This window comes from Poecile atricapillus, chromosome 2 (assembly GCF_030490865.1).
Source record: "Poecile atricapillus isolate bPoeAtr1 chromosome 2, bPoeAtr1.hap1, whole genome shotgun sequence".
NCBI lineage: Eukaryota > Metazoa > Chordata > Aves > Passeriformes > Paridae > Poecile > Poecile atricapillus.
Window position 1 is genome coordinate 146,779,544 of NC_081250.1, and position 10,937 is coordinate 146,790,480.

Consider the following 10,937-nt stretch of genomic DNA (forward strand, 5'->3'; position numbering starts at 1 on the left):
AGCTTGCTCTGGTATTAGGAACCATTTAGCAAATGGTGATAACTAATTTAATTAGGATCAGATGCTGATGCCATTTGTGAAGATGATGCCGTATGGACACAACCCACTGTTCTTTGGCTCTGAAGCATCTTTCTCTGATTTTTGGAGTGCTATGAGATACAAGCACAAACACACTGACAGTCATGCACAGTAAATGGTTGGAGTAGTCAGATATTTGTCATTCAACCAAAGTATTTTATCTACTCAGTTGTCAGATGCCATCAGGACCAGCAGTTTTATATTTCTTGAAAAAATTCATTCCTCAAATGACTGTCTCAAAGTAATCAATGTTCTGAAATTCTTGTCACTTACTGTACAATTTACACTTTCGGTTGAATTTACACACTTTGAGTGCTCAGAAGATTGGTCTGCATTGATAGTATATGTCTACCTCTTGTCAGTCAATAGAGGGGTTCTGACTAATTGCTGGTGTTTTTCTGCTGCTGTGGATTATGCCTACATGTTTTCTGGAGCATGACTTCCATTTCTGTCAGTTCAGGAAAAATATCCTCACTTAATAAGCTGTTTTACAGGTCAAGAAAATCCTGTTTGTATTTTTTATATCCCACAATTTGCACAGTTCCCAGCTAAGCTGTGGAGCTCCCTGCCACAGGATAACACAGATACTAAAAGTTTCTATGGTTTTTGGAAGATGTTAAACAAGTCAATGGGATCTATTGTATTATCTTCTCTCTATCTAGCAGTGGTGCTGATGACAGAGGCCTGATACAGATTGTTTTACTTATTTTGTCAGTCCTGGCTGACAACATTTTGGATCACAGACTTGATCCAAAGTATGCATAGGACCATATTTCTATCACTTCCACACATCATGGCTGGTGTTGAAGCATCAGGTGAACCAGTAGCTGTAAAGTTTACTTCCAGTGCCTCACATTTGACCACCATCAAAACTGACCACTTGGTGTGGTGACATATAGATAGAAGTAATGGAAATGCTGCTGACACCTCTGGGTAGACTCCTGATGTCCCCTACTGACAATGACAACAGGATCAGGATTAACTATAACCCTACTCTTTTTCTCACATGTTTTTTTCCTCTGGTCAGGTTGATTCTTAGTGACCTGGATGTTTATCCCCTTACATTGTGCTTGTGGACATAACACCTGGCAGTTACATTTATCACACAGCAGGACGATGACTCCTTCTTTGACAGCTGAGGGGCCTTCAGCATTTGCAGATATGATTGTCAGTGCTGGTCCTGGTAAGAAGCCTTTTATAGGTAAGTGACAGCTTGCACATCTAGACACACCTTGGGCTGTGATATTAGGTATTTAGCAGGATTTGTGGATTCACAGAATCTGACAGGGACAGCAATGAAAACATTTCTGTTGGGGTCCTGTTACAGATAAATATCTATAAAGATTATTCCATTTTCTATTCTCTACATGGCTGCTTCAGGTAAATCCAGAGTGAGAAAAGGGGCAGAATTCTAAATTTTGCCTTGCCACTGCATCTTTGATTAAAAATATTCTTGTTGATATACTGCAAATTTGAAACCCCATGAAATCTTGTCATCTCTGTTTGCAATGGAGGAAGAACTAAGACAATCTATGCATAAGACTGAAACAGGTTCCCTACAAACAGGTTTTTAACCAAGAATTCTTTCTTATTTTATTAATCAACGGAGAGTATATCTATTGTGTGACTGAGTCAACACTTCATTATTTCAAATTTCTAAATGCCCTTCTCTGGTCCTCCAAGGAGTTCTCCAGCAGAGTTGTTTCACAGCGAGGGTTTCACAAGCTCTACTTCCATGGCACATTTTTTTCCAATATTTTCCTCATCAAGAAGCAACAGAAAGAGAACAAAAATACCCTTAATCTGCTGGTTTCTCAAACATTCCCCCACAGTTCTGTGAACACAGGAGAGATCATTCTAGAGATACAGTAGCTGAAACAATTCATAATGGCTTTCACAGTTGCTTTTTTGATTGGTATGTACAGACACAGGCAGCATTCACAGTCTCTAAGTCTTGGGCAGTCTCCTCATTTTTTAGCTGCTGAGATCCTTTAAAAGAGGGGACAGCTTTCTGCAAAGTGTCACTTGCTGTTGAAGGACTGATGGAAGCTGGTGGCATTTGGCTCTGGCTCTGAGATTTTGTAAATGGGTTTTACTCCCTGAACAGGAGCTCTTTCTCTCCACATTTAAATGTTTAGTTGAGGAAGGTTTGCTATTATAAATTGATGAACTACAAGTACAATGGCTGAGATAACAGCCATCAATGAGCAGAAATCCATCTTTGTTCACAGAACAGGTAAATACTATGAGAGCATAACTTGTTTTAAAAGGACTGAGAAGAAACTGATGCAATATAGTATTAGGTAAGAGTAGAGGTCTACAAAACATGTTCCATAAAATCCCATATCCCCATTTCTAGAGTCATTCTCTTTTTTCTAATCAGAGTTTCCAGGCTCATCAATATTCAGAACATGTGGTTTAATAATGAAGCCCAGTTTTGTCTCTGTTTAGTTTTTTATGATTGTTTGTTGGGTTTTTTTGGTTGGTTGGTTTTGGAAGGGTTTTTTTTTGGGGTTTTCTTTATGTGTTTTTTTTTTTTTTTTGATTGGTTGTGTTTTGGCTTTTTATGTTTGTTTGTTTGTTTGTTTGTTTGTTTTTAATAAGCAACCTGCAAAGGTTTTTAAATAACAAAACCAGCGTTTAGCCTCAGTCAGAGAGCAAAGCTCTCACTATGTTGCATGTTGCTCAAATCTACAGGAAGGTGAACTCCTGCCCTAAGCAGCAGGGTACAACAGGCATGTGCTAAAGAAGGGAGAAGAGTTGCAGGGCAGGAGCAAATGATGTAAAGACAAGAAAGGGATGCTTTGATTTTTAAAATAAATCTGTGTTGGTTTAAACCTTTTCAGGTGAACAGCACTACCCCAGTATAATGAAACAGAAAGCTGCACTGCTTAACCCTGAAAGATGAGAGATGTACAGACCAAATCTGTAATGTGCACAGCAAGTAAGAAATGGCAATAACTTTCTAGCTACAAGTCTAGGATGCTTCTGTCTAAAGCACTGATGACATTTGATGCAGCAAATGAGACTGGAAGGAAAATTCAGAGTCAACATTTCCCCTGGGGCTTCTGACAAGTAGATGTAAACTGATGGTCATCAGGATCCTCTGCCAGTGGAAGAACATGTCTCAGGACATGTTAAAATTGAGTTATCATTGGCTAAATTGAATTGCATGAAATTTGAGTGTGTGTGTGTGTGTTCAGTCCTTTGAACTGAAAGAGCAGATACCCTGCAAACAGAGAGGAATGAACACCTGTGGTGTGTTTCCACTCAGGCAGTGCCTGCTATTTGGGAACTGGGACCTATGATTTTCCTTCACCAAGCTGAAGACCTTAGTGTTAAACGGCAAAAAATGATGTAGTGAACATGGAGAGACATAAATACTCAAGAAAATTTCTGAGTGCTGTGAATAGAAGCCTTAGGAAGGAACTGCCTCCACTTGCCCAAGTATTTGCTCCTGTTACAAAACAGAGTTCCTATAAGAGTTGTGAGTTAGAATAACAGGCAGCTGTGGCATTTCTCTTCCAGAGCAGCCATTCAAAGTTCTCCAGACTCCAAACTGTACAAACTATTTAATTTCTAGTTCTAAAATGCATATTTGATCTTTGTTTTTATAAAGCTTTCAAATGTTGTTTTTGAGCTTTGTTAAACTGGGATTTATTCGTGATACAACATCAGGAAACTTGCAAAGCTCCTTTATTTTTCTGAGCAACTGTTTAAGGGTAAAAGTCTGCAAAGGCAAGTATCATTATTTTTGTGTCACTGTACACGAAATGGAAATTTTAAATCAGACTTTGATCCCATATATATATATATACACACATATATACACATATATGCACATGTATGTATTTATAGATTTATACATTTAAAATTATATTTATATTATTTGAACATCTCTTCCTTTACTTGATGAATGTTGTATTTATGAAAATAGATTTAGAACTGATTGAAAAAATATGACCTCTATTTATCTCTTTATTTAGAGGAATCCAACTGATTTCAATAGAAGTTGCCTTGATTAAAGCTAGTGAGTGTACCAGAACAGCCTTTATGTGTTGGGGTATAAAACAGCAAGCTGAAATCACCTAAACAAGTTTACTGTTCAAGCTAGGATTTAAAAGTCCTGAAAATCCTATTTATGTAATTTTTATTTCCCTTTAACCCTGTGGCAATAGCTGGTAGAACTCCTGCCATAAGCACTAATGAATTTTGCATTGAATTCTGACTCTTGGCATTTAGGGCTTAATAAAATCTTCTTTTCCTTTATCTGGAAGATTCCTTTTCTGCTAATTGGTGTCAACATCAATCAAGATCAGAAGTGCAACAACACTAGTTTAAAGGCCTTTTGCTCATCTGCTTTATACCCCAAGTAATATGGAGCTGTAGTCAGCTTACACATAAAAGTGGCAATAAATATCCTTTCACTGTAAAATGCACAAAATTCTTAGAATCTTTGAAAAGCGGTCCTATTGCTGAAAATTAAAAGCTGCTTTCAGAGGTCTGTCAGTTACAGAAGTGGCATTTTGAGTGAGTGGAGCTGTGCAAAACACTTTGTGTAGCCTTAGAAGAGCTCCCTCTGGACCTCCAAAACTGTGGATGACACTGTGGAGTTTTTCTTTAGCGGAAGATATCTGGAAGATGAGGGCAGTGTCACAGATCCATGAATGTACATGCCTAATATCATAAGCATCTTTGGGGAAACTTTCAATGTTTATGTGAGTTAAATGCATCATTAGAAGCTGTGGCCAGGGTAGTTGGAGGTTGCTGATGGGCAGCACCTTGTTTCCATTAGAGGTGGCTGCCCCTTGCTCTGTGCAAGGCTGGAGACCTTGTGTCCTGCTGAATTTGGGGTTTGCCCAGGTCAGAAGCACAATCCAGGAAATCAAGGACTCTGGATAAGTCCCTGCAGAGGATGTTTGATGCTGCACAAAGTGCTGTGTATGTTGGTGAGACAATGGCTCCTGGGGCAGTCAGCTCCTCCCATCCCTGCAGGAATTGGTAGAAGGGTGCAGCAGCCCACCAAATTCAGTTGCAGGGATGCAATGACTTCTTCTGTCTGTTGAGAGATTTGGAATATTGTTATTTGTCTAGAAAAGCCATGAAAGGATGCTATCTAAAATAAAAACAGCTGGCCATTACACACAGGCTCCTCCTGAGCTCTGATCCTCTCCTGCCTGTCCTGCTACAAGCAACACAGAAGTGTAATCCTTACAGTGGCAAGGGTCCACAGCCTCTATCTCCAACAGTAACAAAGGGTAGGTGTGTGTGTGAGCACAAATCCAAGGACTGGGTGAATACTGGTATCTGAGGAATGGCCTTTAGTAATGACCAAAACTTGTGTGGCAAACCTAGCTCTGGGTTCCCCACTTCCCTCGCTCTTAGTGTGAGTTTGGAGTTGAGAAGGCACATGGAGATCCCAGTGCCTCTGTAGGGCCAGCACAGAAAGCTCCATTGAGTCTGGTTGTGTCCTCTGAGAGACAATGTATTGATTAGTAAAATGGAAGTGAAGAAAAATATTTTTCTACACAGAGAATCAAAGACACACTGTAAAAACTATAATTATTTTCTTTAAAGCAAGGCTAAATAACATGAAGGATATTTCCTGCCTTTCCCATGGCTGAGCTGGGATAAAATACTTTCCTACACAGAAGCAGTATGAGACTGAAGGAATTGCTGGCAGAGGATCAGGAACAACAAACAGCAATTTCCAGTCCTTCCATAATACCTTGTAGCTCACACTGCTGCCCAATTTGTTGAGCTGCAGCAGTAGGGTGGCTTAATCTCATTGTCTGGTGAAGCCCAAATGAAAAATGGGGAGCTTCATGGTACTTCCTTTGTTAGGGGCTACAGTGCCCATAAAGTAAGAATATGCAAAGGAAGGGCAAGCATGAACATGGAGTCATAGGATCATTTATGTTGGAAAAGATCCTTAAGATCATTGAGTCCAACTGTTAACCCAGCACTGCCAAGTCCACAACTGAGGCATCTCCCCAAGTGCCACATCTATATATCTTAAATATCTCCAGGGATCTCCAGTGATTCCAGTCCTTCCCTGAGTAGTCTAATCAATTGTTTAACAACCTATGGGGAAGAAAAGTATCCTAATATCCAATCTAAACTACCCATGGCACATTTTGATGCCATTTCCTGCTGTCCTATTGTTACTTGGTAAAAATAAAAGAGGCTGATCTCATCTGGCCACACTCTTCTGTCAGTGAGTTGTAGAGAGTGATAAGGTCTCCCCAGACCCTTTCCTCCAGGCTAAACAGCCACAGCTGTCTCCACTATCCCTCAGAAATCTTGTGCTCCAGACCCTTCCCCAGCTTCATTGCCCTTCTCTGGACCTCTTCCAGCCTGAGCTGAGGGGCCCAAAAGTGAACAGAGCACTCAAGGTGTGGCTCACCCATGCCCAGCACAGAGGGACAATCACTGCTTCGGTCCTGCTGGCCACACCAGTGCTGGCCACGATGCCACTGGGCTTCTTGGCCCTCTTGCCCACCTGGGCACACTCTGGCTCACACTTGGCCACTGTCAGCCAGCACCCCAGGGCCTTTCCTGCTGGGAGCTTTCCTGCCCCTCTGCTCCCAGCCTGGAGCTGCAGGGACTTCTCGGGACACGAGGGCAGGACCTGGACTTGGCCTTGAAGAGCTTCATACAGTTGGTCTCATTCCATCACTCCAGATCTTTCCAGATCCCTCTACAGAGCCCTCCTAGCCTCTAAAAGATTGACATTCCCACCCAACTTGCTGTTGTCTGCAAATTTACGGGAAGTACACTCACTCCCCTCACCCAGATCATCAGTGAAGGTATTGAACAGGACTGGGCCCAGTACTGATCCCTGGGGCACCACCACTCTCTGGGCCCAGCCACCCGGGCAGTTCTTGACTCAGCAGAGTGCACTGTCCAAGCTGTGGCTTTCTGACTTTTCCAGAACGGCCTGGGATGCCATTTTGACACTACTTCATCACACAGTGCAGTACAAGGCTGCATCTGGTCAACAGAGCAATGGCAAATCTCTTGGTGTCCTGCAGGCCATTGTGCATTTTGAATAATAGCTGCCTGGGGAGCAGGTTAATGCCAGGCACAGGCCCTGTTTGCTGTAACTCACATGAATAGCTATGAACAGAAAGGCTGAATGTTGTGATGACAACACATCAATAAGCAAAGCCACTTTCTCCACCTTTTGACATGAATTACCTGTCTTGGATACTGCACTATAATCAGTGCTTACATCACCAGGAGAAAAATAAAGGCCAGTATGACCTTCTGGAGCAATAGGACCTGTTTTCCTGCACTGATGAGAGAGTCATTAGTCTGAAAAGTTACTTGGATTGTCAGTAAGGTGCTCACTGTGTGATGCAGTGCCTTGGCTGAGCCACACCTCTGAGTTTAATTTGTCCCTTTTGCAGGGGATGAGTTCTTTAGAGACTGTTAGAGCAAATGCAGGCATGATGGCTGGGCAGCCTGCAGCACTACAAGGACAGCACACAGACCTTGTGCAGAATCAAACATGCGCCCTTTGGGGTGGATCACTGGGGTACAGGGGGAGAGAAATGGGAGGAGTGGTTTTGCTGGAATTTCCAGGAACGCTCCTGACCCACCTGGCTGTGTGTGCCCCTGGTGCTGGGGAATGAAGCAGCTACAAAAGCTGTGGGACTGATCGTGCATTAGAGGGGCTCCCCTATCAACAATAAAACAGATTATTTTGTCTCCATTCACCTTCTAGGCAGATCAGGGCAGTCCTTAGTGCTGGTTTTAGCTATTTCCCTCTTCATTTCACACATATTTCAAACAAACAGGGATGACAAAAGCATGCAATTTATTGCAACACACAGTGCTGGTAATTTTGCAGGATCTGAGGCCAGCTGAACAATATGCTGCTGACCTTAAATTGCTCATTCCTCTTTGCTGTTAAGTAAAAGAATAAATCAATGGGTAATTCCTTTCTCCCACCATACCTCCTCTCCCTCCTCCATTTTTAAAGCCAGACATCAGTCCTTTTTATTTAGTCATGACAACACAACCAGTGCAAAGAAAATCTTAGTACCCAACCAATATGTTTAGTTTCTTTTATAGTGTTAATTAGGTGTGCTTAGTGCCTTTCTGAGAAAGGCAGGATGCTAAGTTTAGAAACTCAGATAATCCTATTGTCAAATATATTTGTTTAATAAAATAGGCTTGTTTCCTTTTTCTTAGGAGGACTTAGCTTAGAGGATTTTGCTTCTCCTCTAAAAGCCAGACTAACCAGGGGATTGCTGGATACCAGTTATGTTGTGGGCCAATAACTGCAGAATTACCTGCTGCTATATCTTGTCTGAGCAATGTGTGCAGCTGCAGCATAGCACAGCTGCTTGAGGAGCTGGGAGAGATGTAAAACCATTTTAATCCTTTGTATTCTTACCAGAAGGTATTGAATAGCATGTTATTAGAACAAAATGGGGAAGGCTCTTTTTTAATACACACAAAATATGAACAAGGTGCTCCTGCTGCTGTTGAACACGTTATTTGATAAGTGCAACTTAATTTAGATTTGGAAGTAGCTCAAAGCAACTAGTTCCCTCTTTCATTTATACATATACACTTTCTGAATTGGAGAATCTGGATTGCAATGCACCTTCAATGCTTCAAAAAAGTGAAATGACACACAGGGAAAGGGAATGGATAATAGCAAAAATCCACATCATGGAAGTCTGAAGTATTCCATGAGCTAATGGATGCAGTATTCTTTGTGAATTTGTGTAGGCATGTCTATTTAAATGTGTTTTGGTTTTTTTTTTACAGCATCATGACCACACTGAGCCTGGCAGCACCTTTGAAGTGTGAGCCTGAAGTGTGTTTGTTCCCTTCCCTGCCATGCCCACGGTACTGAGGCTGTTCCTTGCCCTGCCCAACTTGCTGTGCACAGGACAAAAGGAGCATGGACAGGCAGGCACTTTATCTGAGCTGTCCATATGGGACCAGAATTAGGATTTCCTACCAGCACAGAGCACCATTCTAATAGCAAGAAATAAGCCATAGGAATTAAATTTTAAATGTATATGCTGCCCTTAGGGGATATCAGTTTGTATCACAGACTATCCATAACCATTCCCTTTTGTGCTGTTGGGCAGGGGAGGCCAGTTAAGCTGCTCTGTGGCAAATGAACTGTTAATATCTGAGGCACCCTCTAAGAGAAAGAGGCATGAGGGAACTATGTCAATTTATTGTACTGCAATGAAATATGAACTGCAGCAAAAATAGGAAAAACTGCAGCAAAAATAGGAAAAAATCTGTTCCAGTGAACAATCACATTTTGGAATGTTTTTTTTTTCCTCAATGCTAGAAATTTAATGAAACTGGAAGTCATCAGGAAATAAATTATTTTCTGACTAAGGAAAAAAGTTCTGGGTTTGTTCAGAAAAGCTGAATATCATTCTCATCTCTGTTTCAGATGAGCCATGTCACAGAGGCTGGCCATGACGTGGCTTCTCACCAGGCTGTTTCCTTCATGGCTAGTTAGGCCTTTGATTTCACTTGATATGGAAGTACCTGTGGTCTTCTAAGCCTGTTATCTTGCAAGATGAACAATCAACAATAAAAAATAATTAAAAAAAAAAGTGCCAGCAGACCAGTTTCATGAAGGAGAGAGCCAGAAGGTCAGTAGTCCTTGATAAGCAGCTGGCTATGAATTACCACTGCTGATTAATCCAAAGCATTGCAGTGACAATGTTTTCTGTCACAAAATCAGAATGACTTGGGTTAGAAGGTACCTTAAAAAAAAAAAAATCTTAAAAAAGCTGGTTTCAATGCCCCTGCCATTGGCAGGGACATCTTTCACTTGGCCAGATTGTTCAAAGCCCCATCCAACCTGGCCTTGAACTTCCAGGGATAGGGAGTCCACAACTTCCCTGGGCAACCTGTGCCAGTACCTTACCACCCCCACAGGAAGAATTTCTGTCTAATATCTGTCACTTCATTCTCCTACATGGTTTTCTGCAGAAATTAATTTTACAGAACCAACATCCAGCATTTTATTTTTTTTTTTATTTATCTGCCATGAAGTTCCTCTTCACTCCTCTCTTTACCGGTTTCCCCCCTCCTCCTATGAGACAGGGTGAGTAATAAGAAGCCATTCAGTTTGTGCTGGTTTAAGACTTGTCATCCTGTGCTTTATGACTTAGAATTGGTCTTGCTAGGAAAAGAAGCCACTGGGAACAGAGACTTATTCTCTGTTCAGAATGACAGCAGGATAGACAGGTGTCATCTCATGATGACATTTAAAGGTGAAGGAGCCCCATGAGTGAGGGAGTTCAGTCTGATGTAATCAATGTCAACCCTTATGAAGACTATTTTTGTCAACTTTATTTATTCCTTTGAGACATTGCTTTATAATAACAGGAAGACTGTAATTTAAATGGTTATGGGGTGTGGGTGGCTGAATCATTCATTCTTTACAGAAGGCAGACTCCATCAAAATCCAAAAGTGGCCGAACTGCAATATCCTCTCTCTTCCCTTCCCACCTGCTCTGCCCTGAAACACGAAAAGAATACTATGGCTTCTTCAATTAATCTGCAGGAATGGAAAATTAGCATATTTCCCTTTTATTTAAGGAAGATGCTTCATGCCTCAGACTTTTACAGACACCTTAATCGGTCATCTTTCCGAGGTTTCTTTTATTAGGAAACAATGAACAGCATTTTGCAGACAGCCTATGTAAAAATGCTGAAGTTTATTGTAACATGGATCTCTAAACCACTGAAATAAAGACTTGTGTAGGAAATTTCCAATACCTTCTACTATTTAAATGCAAATGTGCATACAGAGCTTTGTTTTAGATATCAGTCATTTGATACAACTTGGGCTTTTTCCCCGCCTT

At 41.3% G+C, this 10,937-nt stretch overlaps 1 long non-coding RNA gene across 1 annotated transcript; it reads left to right on the forward strand.

Annotated features, from left to right (window-relative positions):
- The first annotated feature begins 1,147 nt into the window (after positions 1-1,147).
- LOC131575225 (uncharacterized) lies at positions 1,148-9,088 on the forward strand. The gene is made up of 3 exons (XR_009276739.1): positions 1,148-1,279; positions 2,925-3,022; positions 8,863-9,088. It is a non-coding gene; the product is annotated as an uncharacterized LOC131575225 (long non-coding RNA).
- The last annotated feature ends 1,849 nt before the right edge of the window (positions 9,089-10,937 follow it).